The sequence below is a fragment of the Aphelocoma coerulescens genome, chromosome 4 (assembly GCF_041296385.1).
Source record: "Aphelocoma coerulescens isolate FSJ_1873_10779 chromosome 4, UR_Acoe_1.0, whole genome shotgun sequence".
NCBI classification, from domain to species: Eukaryota; Metazoa; Chordata; class Aves; order Passeriformes; family Corvidae; genus Aphelocoma; species Aphelocoma coerulescens.
This window is the reverse complement of record NC_091017.1, coordinates 45,510,470-45,528,034: the sequence shown is the minus strand read 5'-3', so window position 1 is coordinate 45,528,034 and position 17,565 is coordinate 45,510,470. Positions and strand designations below refer to the sequence as shown.

At 37.1% G+C, this 17,565-nt stretch overlaps 1 protein-coding gene across 43 annotated transcripts in view; it reads right to left on the bottom strand.

Annotated features, from left to right (window-relative positions):
* TENM3 (teneurin transmembrane protein 3) overlaps positions 1 to 17,565 on the bottom strand; it is a 1,310,258-nt gene that overhangs the window by 361,101 nt on the left and 931,592 nt on the right. For 2 of the 43 annotated variants that reach the window (XM_069013783.1, XM_069013785.1), the window contains one exon: positions 10,406 to 10,458. The exons of 38 other annotated variants lie outside the window; for them this stretch is intronic. The gene's annotated coding sequence lies outside the window, so the exon portion shown is untranslated. Of the gene's footprint in view, positions 1 to 2,830; positions 2,890 to 3,701; positions 3,803 to 10,405; positions 10,459 to 17,565 lie in introns of those variants that run through there. 3 more of the 43 variants (XM_069013784.1, XM_069013816.1, XM_069013819.1) reach the window with 3 other exon arrangements.

Genomic DNA, 17,565 nt, shown 5'->3' with positions numbered 1-17,565 from the left:
TTCTGCATTAATGCAGAGGGAAATTTTCCCCTGTCAATGGTTGACACGATAAACTGTCAGCACTCAAACTAAACATGTTTACTAGGCTAACAAGGCAGCAATTCTCTAAACAGCAGCAGAGAGGAGCACTACTCTATCATCTAATGGTACAAACTTCACCTCAACAAAAATGACTGCTACACCAGCCAAACTAGCCAGACTGAGCTTAGGCAAGTGCAGGCAAGACAACCCAGTCCTGCACCAAGTCAGAATGGTATGGATAGAATGGCATGGATAGGTGACATGTGAGTCAACACAAAACTGCTTATGGGAAGTAAAAAAAACAAACCCAGAGGAGCGAATTACTATTGACTCAGAATGGTATTTGGATTTTGTACTGGGGTACTGAGTACTGCAGCGATTGATTTACTGTACTGTTAAACCATAACATATTTTGAAGACAAGGAAACAGGTAGTTGACTAAAGAGATGGAAAGTGGGATGTGCATGCAGAGCTGTCCTGGGTTGAGGTGTATTCTATTACCATCCTCATGAGCTGTTGAAATCAGGTGGGGCAGTGTTTCCTTGCCTCCTCCCCCCAGACTATCTTGCTGTTAATGGCCCATCAGTGTCCTGCTGCATGACTCAGAGATAACTCCCTCCAGACTCTCTTCTGTTAACGAGCCTAATCAACACTTGGCCTCATGACTCTTTACCCCATTGTGAGATGCTCCACCCAGAGGGAGGAACCAAGCATCCCATCGTGGATATAACTGGGACTCTGAGCACCAAAGACGGGGCTTCACTGGATTTCCAGAGGACAGGAGCTACATAGCCACCGCTGGATTTTCTGAGGAAGAGCAGACCCCTTCTACTACAGGATCACCACTTCAGAGGATTGCAGCCACCATTCCACCAGACTGCTACCACCACCCTGCCTAATAGGGATTCAGGTTGTATCTTGGCTCTGTCAGTGTTTTCTTTTACTTTCTTTTCCTTTTCTTTAATTTCCATTAAATTGTTATTCTGACTTGGTGCCTCTCACTGGTTTGTTTTCAAACTAGCACAAGAGCTCAGCCACCACGCAGGGCTGGAGCTGCGAAGTCACAGCAACAAACTGTAGGGCAAGTTGTCAATGCCATGGCTGAAGAGCAAGAAGATGGGGTAATATGAAGGAAAAAAAATGTAGCTAGAACTCTGCTTTCTTCCTCCCACACTGCCAAGTGAATCTTCTGTAAATGTATTACTTTTACACACAAAAAGAAAACATAACTTAATTGCCACTTGAGAATGTGTATCTGCAATAAATATCAAAGTATGTGTATTTTCTAAGAAGGAAAAGGCAGCATAACCAGAAAGTAAGTTATCGCTATTAATTCCCCACCCAAATTTGTGATGTTATCCATTACATGCAGTTCTGTTACGGCTATGAGCTCATGACAAGCAGATATTGCTAAAGCAGCCCACTATTTTTAAGTGACAATTCTCTCACTTGAGACATCAGTTGGGGAGCAAGTTAATAATCCAAGTAGAGTTCAATTTCTTCCATTGCAGCCAACATTTTGACTCTCCATAATAAATGGCCGAACAATATTTTACCTCTACAACAAATGACTAGGCAGCATTTTAACAACAGATAAAAAAAATGACTGCGCAACACAGCAATAAAGTATCTTCCCTAGCTTTAGATGACTAAATAAGGAAGATGACTATTGAAGAGCCTTGTATCCAAAGATCAGCTCACCTATTCATATTTTTAGGAAGCATCATTATAAAACCAAAATTATACATAAATTGAGGATTTACTTGCATTTCTAATGCATATATTTTAAGACGCAAATAATAATATATTATCAAGTAAAAGTATTGCTATTCAGCACTTCAGATTCAATTAAGTATTTAGTAAAAGTTTAGATAATAGTGTACTTACTATGACTATCTAAAGAAAAATTTTTTCATACAGCTAGATCTTAAAAATCTCAACTGGTTTTGTTAACAACACATACCCCACCTTTCTCAGCCTGGACTCACCTAGCTGGTTGGAGTCGCTCATGTACTAGATCTACCTTTAACACTATGTATGAACAGATATATACTTATGTACTTGACAAAAAAATAAAAATCAATAGAACACTAGCAGTGGGATTGTTACAAACACATAGGGTCCTGCAGATATCAGAAGGGTGTATCCAGGGATTCTCAAGAGTCCAAATGCCTGATTCCCACCTAATAGAAATAGGGCCTTAACCCTTGTCTCTTGGCAAGAGATTGTTACTGAAACTCAGAACAGGGGCTGTGCTCCCATGTTCTAAGGCAAGGTCCATGCTTGGCAATTCAGTTCAAGCGCTTTGAGTTCAAGTGGCTTTTAACAGGATCAGAGAGCAACATAAAAGTATAAGTGTACCAGGTACATAGATGTTATTTGCTCTGTCCCTTGCAATGGTGATCCAGTGACCTACCAAGTTAACCTTAGGTGAACAGAAGTGATGTAATATTTCACTACATTACTATCCATTCCAACTTCTAGGTTTATATTACAGAGAAGACTTAATTTCTACTTCAGGTATGAAGGGATCTTAAAAAAAAGAAGTCTTAGAAAAATACGCCACAAAATTTTCTCTAAAAAGATATAAAATTAGTAACAGTAATGTTAGAATAGTTCTTACAATATTTTTGTAACAGTTTCTCAGTCAAGTGGTCAAAACTGCCAGAGCACAATACATGGATGGGTTTTTCTGACACATTTGGAATGACCGGTGTCATTCACCAGTTGCAAGTTCCCCTAAGTCAGGGAAGAGAAGCGTACCAAACACACAGGTTTTGCTTTAAAAATATGTTCCCAAAGTACATACCTAGATGTATTTTGGAAAAGACGTACCAGACAGACTACATAAACACCTCCTCTCTCAACGCTTTCATTGTAATTCACACTGACAGCACCTTGACTTTTGAAGACATTTGCTATGAGGTATCAAGTAAACTAACTTCTCGTTCCTGCAAATACCATTTGCAGCAGTGACAGCTTTAGCTCTTTACACTTCATTAGCACTGCAGTTGCGTCCCTTTCTTCAAAAGATAGTAGCATTCGTACAGAAAGAAAAATAATTTTCAGAGACATAAAAAGTGATAAAACCTTTTGGATAACTTTATCTTCAATCACCTACATAATTTTAGAAGCCCCTGATTAGCTAGAGGGTTACATGAGAAAAACCCTACACCTTCCCACTTTTATTGTCCATTCAAGAACACACATAACAGCAATTTCATGTTTTAACTAGATTATCAGCTACTTTCAGACCCTATATTCTACAGGGTCTATATTCTCTTGGGAATTTTACAATTCTCAAGCTATGCAGCTTGATGCACACATTACAACACATTTCTTTCTGAAGCCAGCTAAAAATAATTGCACTTTACAGAGATAGGTGGAAAAGACAGATAGATGCAAACTCCATGTCTCAGCATTAGCCGAGAATGAGGACTCCCATTACACATTGGAGAAACAAAAAGTAAATGTATGTAAACTGTGTTACAAGGTAACAGAACTAAACATCTCATGAGTTACAAAACACTCCCTGGCAGCTCCAATATATCAAAACCAATGCCAACAAGTAAAATCTCAACACTGATTTAAAAGCAATTCAGTATTCTTAGAGGGCATCAGTTAAAAGCTCTAGATCAAAACCAAACAGGCTTGGTATGTTCAATTAATCTGCATCTTACCCAGAAGTAAAAAATGAGACACCCAAGTCAGCATCAGAATCCAGTATCTGCAAAATACACTGCAAACCCTTTCCCACAGCTTCATAATGAGAATGGTTAAAGGCTGGAACTGCCTTCCACGAGATGCTGTGAAATCTTCATCCTTGGGGATTTTCTGAGCTTGACTTAACAACACCCTCAACCACCTGACTCCACTTTGAAGGAAGCCCTGCTTTGAGCAAGGGGCTAGACTAGATTGTTAAAATAACTGCAATTATTCCCCAATTTACCTTACCACACAGTGGAGAACCCCTTAACGAGACACTAACAAGAGCTGATAGAATTACAAAATATACATTTATGACCTAAATTATGAGTTTCCCAAACAAAACAAAACAAACAAACACACAAAAAAATTATATATTACCCTGAAAAGGTGATTACTGGTCAAAAGTCAGATGGAATATCTTCCAGTGAAGTAATAGAAATGCACTGTTTTGACAGTGTTAACAAGAAAGGGCTGCAGGTCCCAAGAGCTTAAGGCTGTGAAGAGACTTTGGCACAGTCCCCCTTCTTGGCAGCACCGGCAAACGTCCCCGTTCTTCCCTTAAATTAGGCATTGCAGTAAAGATGATTAAGCATCCCAGTAAGAGCCTAACCTCACGAAATCCTTTTCACTGTGTGTGCAATGCTTCACAGGGCTCCAAAACTAGAAGGCATTATAGATTAATCAGTTATTCAATGAGGAAAATGAGTGAAAAGGATAGCACCAAAACATAGTGATTCTAGGTTTGGGTTTTAACTTCAGATAATGTTAAACAAAACATATGCATGTGCAAACAAAACTGTAAAGGTAAACTCATTTCCCTGCCTCAGTTTCCTCACTAGCAAAAACAAATTGCTCAAGCCAAAGGTCCTTTGCATACCCAAGCTTCTCTTAACATAGTTTTTTCTTGTCCTAAGGGAATTTCTCATCTCCCTTGAGACCACATTGAACATATTTCTCCTTTCTCAAGGTATTTCCCAGTGATTTGGGAAATACCGCTCCCATGAGAATTCTTAGGTCACTTGGTATGATGACCTTTAGATCAGAATCAAAAATGTCCACTAAACCTCTTAAAAGATTATTAACTGCTTCTGAGTTCAAATGTGAAAAATCAGTCTAGCCAGCAGCTATTCCTTTGCAAATGATGCTCCTTTTAATAATAATTTTTATAAAGGCAAACATTAACATCATTATTAGGCCTATGCCAGGTGAGTTTTGCACCCCATCACTTGTGTGTTTTGTTTCCTGCGGTGTTTTCAGCCCAACATTTGTACATTTTCCACAGCCTGGCATCAAACAGAATCAATATGCAAAAGACATCAGATTACCTGACACATCACAGCATCCTTTCAGCCACACGCTGATGAGAATTACAACTACACCAGAGTCTAATGAAGTTAATGAAATTTTGTAACAATTTAAATCAAAGTCACTACTTCTTCTGTCCACTCCCTTTGCCATGTCCAGAGAATTTCTCCTTTGCACTGATATTTTAATGACTGCAAGGTGCACTTTTTCAGAAAGAAGTAACAATACTGGAGGAAATAAGAGCAGCTTAAGGTTAATATTTGCTCTGTGCAGCTTTCTGAACCAGCCTGGATTTGCTTTATATAACCACCAGCAAGGACACAAGATAACAGTGTACCTCTGCCTTACTTCTGCTTCAACAACAACAGAACACCAACCTCATAAATGTGAGTTATAGTTTAAATAAAAGCCAAATACACCTTTTTTTTTTTTTTTTTTTCAAAGTAGAAGTACTCAGTGCATCTATATCAGCATCTTCTCGCTGAAACACTAAATCATTGAATATACTGTGCCCCCCGATTTTAAGTTTTTCTGTAAGTATTTATTGACTTCCTAAACGACAATTTTTTGGCTGAATTTCAAGGCAGCTGTTCCTTCTAATTTGAATTGGAAGTTTTTTAACCCCTTGTAATTGGAAGTCAGGAAAAAAAACCCCGACAAATTTATTTTATCCATTACAGAGCCAATCAGAATGAATGCCTATAGTCTAAGACACAAGAGTAGAGTTTTTCCTGAAATCTCTAATTCTACTGCAGCTTATTTTTTAAATCTTTTCAAATAGATTTTTAAAAAGGAAACTTTAAAAGGTTAATGTCAATCCCATTATTTTGAATAGTCTTTACACAACTTAAGAATGTAAGACATTCAGTGTTGCCCAGGAATCCAATTAGACTCCAAATCAGAGTATCCAAATTACAAAAGCACCATAAAACCTACTGTGCTGCTGCTAACAGCATGCTAGATGATCATGTTTGTTATGCATTTTAGGAAAAGTTAATTCTCATCTAGTTTATATTGTACTATAGTCTGATTCCACCTCCCCTGCCCACAACTTAGCTTGCACAGATATTCTCCTTTATAACAGTACAACTGTGAAGTCCCAATTAGACTGCATAAATCTGCAAGTGATATTTCAGCCCATTCAAAATATTGAAATAATTCTTTGAAGTACTGTGCAGCACCATATGGTATTTTATCCAGTTTCCTCATTTGTATAGAGTAGCTTGCAGTGGTTTGTTACACAATACTCTGAAATACTCTACAGCTGTAGTCTGCAGGACTAAAAGCTTTCTCCTTTTTTCATTACTTAGTAGGATCTCAGGGATGCTTTAAAAACCTCAGTAGAAAATCCACTTATAAGGATAACAGGTTCCTGATAAATCAGCTTCTATCCAAGAGGGAAACAGATGGAAAACAAACTATTAAAAATGAAGGTGTACAAAATTAATTTGACTGTTTCTCTTTAGATATCTATAGCTCTTAAAATAATAGAAATCTTGGAACTAAGGAGATGGGTATCACCTAGAGATATTAGCATTCTTGGGACTGTGTGCAACCTTAATTTCATTAAAAGCAATGCCTGTTACACTTCCCACCACCACCACTTTCTTCATTAAGAAAAGCAGTCAATGACTTGTATTTGCTTTAGCATTCAATGCACACGGAATGCATGTGTTCAACTACCTTTATTTTTTTAAAAAAGATGAGTCTAACAGAAGCTCAATGTGATACATCAACAACAATGGATTTGTTAACAATCTTGATTTAAAAAGTACTTTTTATGTACTCACACAACAAAGGGAATTGTTTCTGCTCCAGCCCATTCCCTCACCCTTTCTATTGCTGCCTTTGCAAGCACAAGTCCAAAATTCCTTTCAGGAGCCCTCTGCAGTGGAAAGTTCTATACTGCTATTACCAGGCATCCCTGCATGCTGCTGCATGCCACCTCCAAAATGTTATGCACCTTTTTCCTTAAATGTAAACTGAAAGTGCTTGGCACCATGGAAAAAAGCCTGACATGTCCTGAACCCACCTTTTTTAGACTTCAGTTATTCTTTTCATCTGTCTGCACTGTCAGGCTTTACAGGCAATGTGATTTGCAAGCCATGAGGATGTTGTGGTTTGTGTAGCAGACAGATCTGGGCAGGTTAGCAGCTGCAGGTAAGGCAGTACCACTGCCTGACCCCTACACCTCTCCCCTGTGCTTGATGACAAATTATTCACAGTAGCAATGGAAGCAGATGCTCCAAAGCAAAGCTACCAGAGGTCCCAGCCCAACATATTAATTCACAGTGTTAGAAACTTCCCAAAATACCACTGAATGAAAATCATTCCTTAACAGCAATGCATTCAGTCAGACCCTATACCACATGCTGTAATTATTAAATCATTCAGTAACCATAGATAAAAATAATTTTGGATAGTTTCAATAATATTTCAACAAAAACATAGAGATGAAAATGAAAGAAAAAGTGAATACTGGTGAATATACATGGTTAGAATATAGTTTACAGAGAAGCCATCTAAGCACTGCCTATGCAAGTTGCAGATAACAGAGCCTTATAAACAAACTGGCAAGGATGGTGGGAAAATGCTATTTAAAGACAACATAGGGTCCTAGAATATTAGCTGTAAATGCATATAATAAGTAAAAAGAAAAAGCTTATCAATCTTACCAAAGAAACCTGAGATAAAGCAGGAAGGACAGAATATTGTTTCAGGTATTTTTATGGTTTTGTTCAAACTGTCCAACACCCCTCAATTAATCCAAAACACACATTCCCTCTTTATTTATATATGTATTATCATATTCTTATTCTAATAGCAACCTAACTGTGCATATGGCAACGTGTGTAAGTGTGGTTACATTTTCCAGTGGTTACCGACCAAGCAATGAATTTTATCACTATAGTGATAAAACTCATGTATGAATCTTACAAAAGATGAATGACCTCTTTCTTTCCTCAAAGGGGAGTTCCACTGTTACAAGAGTGATGGCTGGCAAAATAACTATACCATCAAAAGATTTAACTGATTCAGCTGGAACTCAAGATCTGTCAGTAATGCTGCTCACAAACATTACTGAAAATTCTTACGATCCTGGCAAAAATGGCATTAGAAGACTATGACAGTTTTTCAGATAGCTAATATTCCAGAGAAAGCTGAGTGAAGTTAGAAATAGTGAGAAAGATGATTCACCTGTTCCAAAGTGAAATTTGAAGTTTATGTAAAAGCATACATTTGTATACTGGCATTAAAAATTGTTAAATCTCTAAAAACCTGCATCTGGGGAGGTATCCAGCCAGCATTATAAACAGCAGCAATACTTGTTTTAAATGGATTGCACATTTAAAGCCTTGAAATGTAACAGTCAAAAACTGCAAAAAATTACCATGCATTCATTCTTCTATGATAGAACTTAATATAATGGCAAATTCTGCCAGGCACAGTGATTTTGTGTACTTGGAATAGTATTTCCAAGGAACACTTGCGTATAGATTTAAGTTACAACCATCACATCTGAGCAATCCCAATTTAAGGAAATGCTTACAATGGTGCTACAAACAAATAAGAAACCCACTTGGCAGTTACTTACAATGAAACATAAAATATCCCTCCCAATTTACAAATATAAAAAGACTCAGCTATAAGTGAAAATACCACATACAACTAAGCAGAATGCTAAAAAGCTACTTTACATGTATTATTAACAGCAATATTCAGCTATTTAGCATTAAAGAATAACAACACTAAACCCTCCCTTGGAGGTGATTATTTCCATTGTTGATAGGTCAGTAACTGAGATTTCAGAACTTAACCTCTGACTAAAAGACATCAAATCTTTTTAGGTCATGGGGTCCTACATGAGGTCTCTCAGAAGAAAGCATAAAAGTCCTAAAATAACAAGCACACACACAGGTTTCTCTTAATTTGCCCTGTTGGATTCCCATAATAAGTGCTTAATAGCTCCAACCCCAGAGCAACTCTGCAGTCATCAACAAGACCATTTACCACATGATTTAGCAAACGTATTTCCAAGATTTTCACTTACATGAGCGACACAGAATTGGAATAGAAATTAATGTAGGGCAATTTATGAGTAATATTATTCTGGCATTCGCAGCTCTTTGCGTACCAGACCCGAGAAAGAATCTCAGTTTCCCAGAGGCACACACAAGTCACGTAGTACCACTCTCTTCCTCGCCGTTTACTGTGCTGTGGGCAATTGGTCCAGGACTGTGACCTTTCGTTCTTCCAGACCAGCATTTGGGTTTGAAGACAGTGAAAAAAGTAATAAAATGAAGTCTCATTCACATAAACCCATGGTGAAATTCACACTGTTTGAAATAGCCAAATGAAATATGCAGTCACCTTCCACAAAATGTGTACTCCTTACCCCCAGATTACTGTGTCTATCTGGGAACTGGAGCACCATGCAGACTTATGAGTAACAGCTCAGCTAATTGTCATCTTTGCCTTCCTCTGTAACACCACCAGCTAGGCATTCCAAACAGCAGGAAGCACAAATGTAAGGCAGTGTGCTAGCTGCAATCAGATATAACCAGAAGATTGTGGGCTCTATTTAAACTGATGAATCAACACCGTTTCCTGGCTCTCCCACTCACTCTACCTTTTCCACAGACTTGTATGAGAGGAAGGACCATCATGCAAACTGAGAGGTGAGGGCAGGAAGCCATTTTAATGACCTCTCTACCCTACCATCTTCTCCACACTTAACAGTCCCTATAAATTAAGTCTATCCACATAGCTCTTGTGTGATCATACTATTCCTTAAAGAAAGTAGAGTCCTCCAACAGAGGACACATGATTCTAGCTGAAATCTTAGCAGTACTGATTAGCTTATAGATCTTGCAACTAAAACTTCAGCTCAGCCTTGGGGTTGCTTACAGTTTTTTAACTCCCCTCCCTCAGCTCTAAGGCAATGGGATCTACTCTAACCTTACGTATTTTTCTTAACTGAAATGACATTCGTGGTCAGTGCATGCTCACTCCCCTGGATTTATTTATTTTTGTTTATTCCTCTGGCCCATCAGCAGTAATTTAAATATATCCAATTAAATGTGTCCATATAGAATGATGGTCTAGTACTTCAAATAAGTAAGTGTTTTCTGAAGAGCAAAATCTTCTCTTTTAACAGACTGAATGCCATCTGATTTAGTTAAAATACTTTCATTCTAACCATATTTTAAAGGACTGACAATTAAGTACAAAAAAACCTTACAGTTTTTTCCATGATCTCATAAAAACAAACAAATAAAAAAACCCCAAAACCTCAGTGGAGTTGGATGTCACCATACAAGACCTAACTTGATACAACCTCCTGCGTAGGCAATGAATTTCTGATAGTTACCTTTGTAAGCAGAGTTCTCCAAGCAGTGCCAAATCCACCTGGTACCATTTCTGCTGGAGAGGAAAGCAGCTGTTTATTTCACAGGAGGAGTAATCAGAAAAAACCCACGCTGTCTAAACCTGCACTGTATTTCCACACAAAATGGAAGGAAGTTAGACTGGTGTTGTATTCCTACACCCCCAAAAAACCCACACAAAAATTCAACCCTAGTTTGTATTTCAGACATACTCTTATCATCATCTTGACATGTGTGCTCCTAGAAACAGAAGAAACTAATTTGTCTTAGTTAATTTTTAGTCTTTTGGTATGTCATCTTCCACAACTTTTCAAAGATGCCTCATTACAGCACTGAAATATTCATGACTAGAAAGACAAAAGAAAAAGCACCAACAGAAACCAGACATGATTTCTATCTTCTCCTCTTTAAAAATAAAAAAGAAAGTGAGCAAGCAGGAAAAGCAGGAGATAGGAAGCCACAGCTTAACATCAATTAACTTGCTTCCAGAGAAATAATAGAAATAAATAGTGCAAGATGAATAAATAACTGAGCTGCCATCTGCTTCTGTACTCAGCAGCACTTTGGAAACACAGCTACTACAGTGAAGTGTTTTGCAAACACTGCAGCAAAGAGGGCAGTATGTAAACTGAAGGGAGTGAGGCAACAAAGCAAAACTGATATCCACTCATCTGTAGGAGTTTCTTACATATGTCACCTTTCTAATCACAAAGCAGAGAATCTCTACAGATAATGTAAGCCCCTCGTGTTCTGGATCTGCACCTTCCTGTTTGATGCTCCTACACCTGCTGATATGCAGAACTACTCACACAGAACATTTATTTTGTCCAGAAACATTCCTAGTACCTCAGCAGAGTAACATATCCCTCCACAAACATCTACAATTTTAGTTTCAATTTCCATAAAATACAACTAATCTGATTACAAGCAGACAAATACAGCAGAACAATTATAGACTGGAGAAGAGTAAACATTAGCTTCTTAGTTTTTTGGAAAAGTATTTTTCAGCTACTTTTGTGACAGATTATTAGCTAATTTACTACACATGCTACCTATCAGTATAGCTATATGTATATATAAAACTATAAATACATATAGATAGATAGATCTAACCATACTAACTATCCAGAGATGTAATTGCAAAAATTTATCATTCCAGGTACAAACTCCACTCAACCGGCCACTGTCTTAATAACTGATAGATAAGAAAACTACCAGTATTATATTTCCCCATCAGTTTCTCACAACTGCCAATTGCCCAAGGAGCAACTTTTGTAACTTTAAGCATGTCACAGTTATGCACATTGGCTCCTATTTCTTACCAGTTTCTGCTTCCTGCCCCCAAGGTATGACGCACCAAGAAATCCTAACACCTCAGAAGTTACAAAACACTGCTGAATTAGCAGTGTCACGGTGCAACAAACATGCACATGTGCACACACAGAGAAAAATAATTAAGTTGAAATTAAATTTCAATGTCCTCTTTAAAAAAAAAATCCTAAAAATTCATCCAGAGGCATACAATGTAAAAAGAAAAAAAAAAAAGTGAAAAGCAGGAAAGAGCTAGGAAAAAAAATGTTAGCACATACAAGTACAGGCAGCAGGAATACAGCAGAACACACTTGACTTCTTTGGCCTGTTCTAAGTGCTCATATGCATCAGAGCCTCTACACCTCTCACACAGAGCTCCTTTTTCTCACACCACTTCTCAGGTTCTGGTGAAACAACTGTTTCTCTGTTTTGTGCTTGTTTTCGCACAAAATACATAGATACTGGACTTTTAGCCAAACATGCAGATGACTTTTATAATTTACATCAACTTAACGATCCATTTTATTTTAAGTTTAGACAACTATAAGAATTACCATTTACGAATAGTGCTTATTCACTTTCTGTGAGGGAATAGCACTGGACTGTCCCATTAAGTCCTCTAACTATAAAGAAGAATCCTGTTAAAATGTCTGGTTCAGAAACGACAGAATTTCTAGGCAGGAAAAAATGTCGCATTTTATTTTTTGATCAAAAAATTCTAATACAAGACTTAACTTTCAAATCAAGTTATTATTCCCTGAAAATAATTAAAATAAAAAGAAGTGTCTCAGGCAGTCTCTCCCCATTGATGGTTAAGGGACACATTTACAATGTGTACAACTCCTGAAAGCAAAATAAGCAAAGACAATAAATCCATCTGGTGATTGGAACACAGTGACATAATCAATGTCAACAATCTGGTGACATAATACTACCTTGCTACTCAAAAAATTCACCACATGATTGTTATCTTAGAACCTTTCAGTTTAATTGCAGTTAACAATACATGAATAGAGCTGCCTTGGACTGTGCCCACCAAAGCTTCTAGAATTTTTATAAAATTATCATTTTAGCCGAAGTTTTCAAGATAAGCTCCTTGGAATTAAGCAAGTACAGTAACTAAAAGATAAGGAATTCCAGGTTCAAGAATTGGTATGAGAAAGCATTAGTCATTAAAAAAATAAGTATTTCTCAGGGTATGTCAACCTTGAAAAAGCTAAATGTTGGAAGGTCAGCTTTAGGTCAATGTACACCTCCTTCACTACCTTGCAACACAGGAGAAACAAAGCTCCCAGGCTCTTCTGTGAAAGACAGATAGGTCTCTCTAGCTAGGCCTGTCAAAGAGACATCAGCAGATTTCTTAACAGAGACAGTGTTTGATCTAAAACAAACACTCCTGGATGCAAATGGAGCATTAAGTCAGATGTCTTATGGAGAAGTTCTAAATTTATCATGGAAAGATAGCATCAGCTTAATTAAGGCTGTTATCAGCTTCCACTATGAATATTTGCTATCAGCTCTCCAGTTTGCACCTCAGATATCTGACTTGATTTAGCAACTAATACACATTCAAGACAGAGTTCAGGACTTATAGGAACGTTATGTACAAATACACATTTGTCAGATTCCAATTTTTATATCTTCTACCATGAATTACTTCTTTCTTCAAATAGATTTGCACAGAAAAGAATTATTTTAATTAAAGCACACTGCTTTTGATAGTTTAACTGGCGATTCTAGTGACCTAAAAAGGAACATTTAGTTCATGAAGGCATTCACTGACAGCTACACAACTTTGTTTTATTAATTTAACCCCGAAGATTTTCAATAAGGAGAACCAAGCATTGAATTTGTGAATACCTCACCTTTTACGATATTACAAGGGGTCATGAAAATCACTACCGGATCTCTCTGTACTGAGAGTTATGTAAGCTGTTCCTTTGTTCTGCAGCTAACTGAGCTCTGTGTGTGAGCAGTATCCTATCTTGAACACTGGCAGTGCACACATAACTGCTAACCTGCTTCCCTTAGCTGAGGTTCATTTTACCCTTGAAGTCAGCCTTTTCTCCACCTTTTCTGCTTCATCTTCCTAGCCAAGAAATCCAGATGTTTTCAAAACTAGATTACAATTTAATAAAAACTTGCACAATTTTTAAGTGTACACAAAGCCTGACTACAAAAAAAAAGGCAGCTTGAAAATGACTGAGATTTTCCCTCTTCTACAGCATTTTTGCACCCACTTTGTGCAACACATGAACTTAGCCTCTGAAGAGCCAGTAGGCTGCACAAGACAACAAAAAAAGCTAAGTACTAAAACACCGTTATGAAATTATCAGTACTCTTAAACCAGACATGATGTCCCAAGGTGACACTGAAAGCAAAAAGTCAGTGGTGGATGTGGCCTGTTCTATCATAGCCCTGCTGTCAGCACATTCTCTCTAGGAGCAAAGAAACAAAGGTGATGTATTGTTGCAAACCATGTTCCTTACAAAGAGCAAGCCCCAATCCTTCAAGGTGATCTATGAAGCCAGAGATGCTTTAGGCGAGTATACAGGTTCTTCTTGCACTGAAAAATTAATGTGCATGAGACCACACTGTAGTCACGTTTCTTGTAATGTTATTTGCTGATAATCTTTTAACCATTTTAAAGCTTCCAAAAGAATATGGGTGTTCATCACTAGCTTTATGAACTGTTTGTCACTGGTTTTGCAGGGTAGCACTTAAAAATAGACAAAAAAAAGCATGACAAAAGCCATGGAGAGGGAAGAAAAAGAAGAGCTTTTAGAACAAAACCAAACAAAAGTACTTTTCAAGAAACAGCTAAAGCTACCAAGTGAAGACTGAATATTTGCTCATCACATCATTTACAGATCCCTAAAGGAAACAATTTGCCACTGTCAAACAACACTAAGCAGTCAATGGTAACATCTATATTTAGGCTAACTCTTTTAATTATAAAAGATGGTGGCCTTTTTTTTCCCCCTGAAATCGTCTAACGAATTCGTTTTCTGGAGAAGGCTTTTATTACTCAACAGGGAGAAAGTAGTAACGTGCCTTTGCCAAGTGAAATTATCACTATATCGGTCAAAGTCAAAAACTTCCCAAAACATTCCTCTTCTGTCATCTGCCACCCCAGAAAAATTAGTGAACTAATGACAATAATAGCTTAATGTGGTCTTGCAGGTCCCATACTGATTTCAAGGGAAATAACAGTGGTGTACAGGAAATCTTGAGAGACAATAAATTTCTGAAAGGCAATAACAAGAACTTGCTATTCTTGGTAACTTTCACAACATCTGGCTCATGATACCTATAAATCACCTTTAAGTAGAAAGTCTCACAAACCAGCCTAAACCTCAGACCCAGAAGACCCTATACCATAGAATAACAGCCTCCCTCTATTAGTGCCTTATATATTCAGCCCTGCATTGAAAATATTCTTGAAGGCTTTGCTGAGATGCCTCATTGTAATTACAGCTGTACAACACAGAACCCATTAATATCCCGTGCTGCCTAGACCACCCGTGTCAGAAACAAAGACCTGGGGCTTCGCATACGCACAACTACACAGCAAGACAAGCACTGCAGGTTGCAGCCTGCCCAGAGGAGTTAGAATGGCCAGAGATTCTTACGCAGTCCTGTCGCCTTGAGCACAAGTACTATCATGCATCTGCATTTATATGCAGACAATGTTTTAAAAAACCCAAAAACAAACCAAACAAAAAAAACCTAAAAAAACAAACAAACAAACTGAACCAGAAATTGCCAGGTGCTACAGTTCCCCGCCCAGTTTGGGAAAACTACATGAGAGGTTTTATACTCCATTGCTTTTTGCAGCCAAAATGAGGATGCATTCAAACCACTTTGCTGTGTTCTGATCTCACTCTATTTTGAGGGTTAAACTGGAGATGCCATAAATGAGTACACCAGGAAGTTACAGAATTACAGAGAATTTTTACATCCCTGCCTGAAGTCATGCTTTTTCTTTTCTGCTTTATTTAAAGTTTTATATAAGTCAGAATATATGTGAAGACTCACAATACATTACAGGAGTATTTAAGAACTTTTATAAGGACACAAATAAAAGCCATTCTGATGACCCTGAATGACCTGGAAAAAAAAAAATCTCTTCATTGCTTAAAAACCTCTCCAAAATCTTTCGGTTTCCCATGCAAACAAGGGAGAACAAAGGAATTAAAACATGTATTCTATGGAACATTTCAGTAAAGGCCAAAAACATGCACTTCTTTGTTTTTGTGCTCTGATACCTTTTGTTACATTCTCAGCAAATATAGCAGATCTCAGCAAGATATTTAACCAGGCTAAAAGACACCCTGATTGAAGTTTTGAGAACAAAAGCAGGCTGAAAACATGTTCCACTCTGTATTAAAAACATTCACTTCTTCATTGTCTTATGCAATTCATACCAAATTTTAAAAAAAACCAAAACTTTTTAAGACACAGAAAATTTTAATTATATATGTCTAAGAGGGTTTTTTTTTAAATTAAAAATAGCTGATTTAATTTTCATCTGGTTAATGAATCCCATCAGTTATTCATACAGTTTTTAACATTCAGTAAGGCTACCAAAGATATGCTTGAAAACAAGGACAAAAACCAAGCAGGATCAGGACTACAGTCAGATTTCCTTACACTAACAACTATCATAAATTATTTACTGAACTTCAAAGCTTTGAAACTGGTGATGAATATGGTAGGAAAAATAAGATGTGTTTGTTTACTATCAATTATTTATTACATATGTTTTACAATATAAGATGAAGATAACAAAAATGTATTGTGCTCATTTCACTAAAATTTACTGTTCTTTCTATTCATTCAGAGATTATGAATGGACTATTTGGTAACTTTTAATAATAAGATGTAGAAAACCTGACATGTTAAGAAAAAAAAGGGAGTAAATCCATACTTCGCAGTAAGAAACTTACATCTGTATATGCAAAACATTACTCAAGATTAGGGAAAATGAAGTCTTGAATCAAAATAAACTACTTATATAAGCCAACTCAAGTAATAAAACATAACCTAGAATACAAATGATAGCTGAACTAAATTCAGTACCAGACCAGACAGATCAAAGAATTAACATGTCAGTCCCTCTAAGCAAAGCAGGAACCAAACCAGCTGAGCCACTAAAGGTCCAAATTTTCTTCTGACTGGAAGTAAATCTGGGATGCCTGACTGTATGGCAGATGGCTGCTGTTTTTAATGTGCCTTAGGTCAGACGTGGTAAACTTCACACTTCTAACCAGTGCTGTTTGTAATAGATTGGATGAAACACGTTTACAAAAGAATCAATAAATGTAAAGACTGGAAAGAATTAGAGAGGCTTGCAGGCTTGTACCTATTGTCTGGGGGAATTAGATGTCAGTTTGAGCACTATAACTCCAACAAAGGTTTCCTAGTTTTAATTTACTAGAACACATAATAGGCTATGTAGAAGCTGGGAAACACTCGTCTGACCGAATATATTACTTAACAAACAGTTTAATGAATGTTACAAACATTATTACAGCCCTGGCATACTCCTCTTCTGCTCATTCATTCCTACTTTGCAATCTTATCATCAAATAACAATTCTTTGTGAGGCTGTTCCACTAAGTCTCAGAAACAGGAAACAATGCAACATGCTCAAAACATGGATCTAAATAAATTGCAATACACAGGAATGCTAAAAGCTGTATAAATAACTAGTGATACACAGCCTTCTAGTCTATCTCACACAGCACATATATTTGAATAACTTAAACACTTCTACAGGTTAGCTATACTATATCCTAAATATATATCCTAAGAAAATTTTCCATTTGTA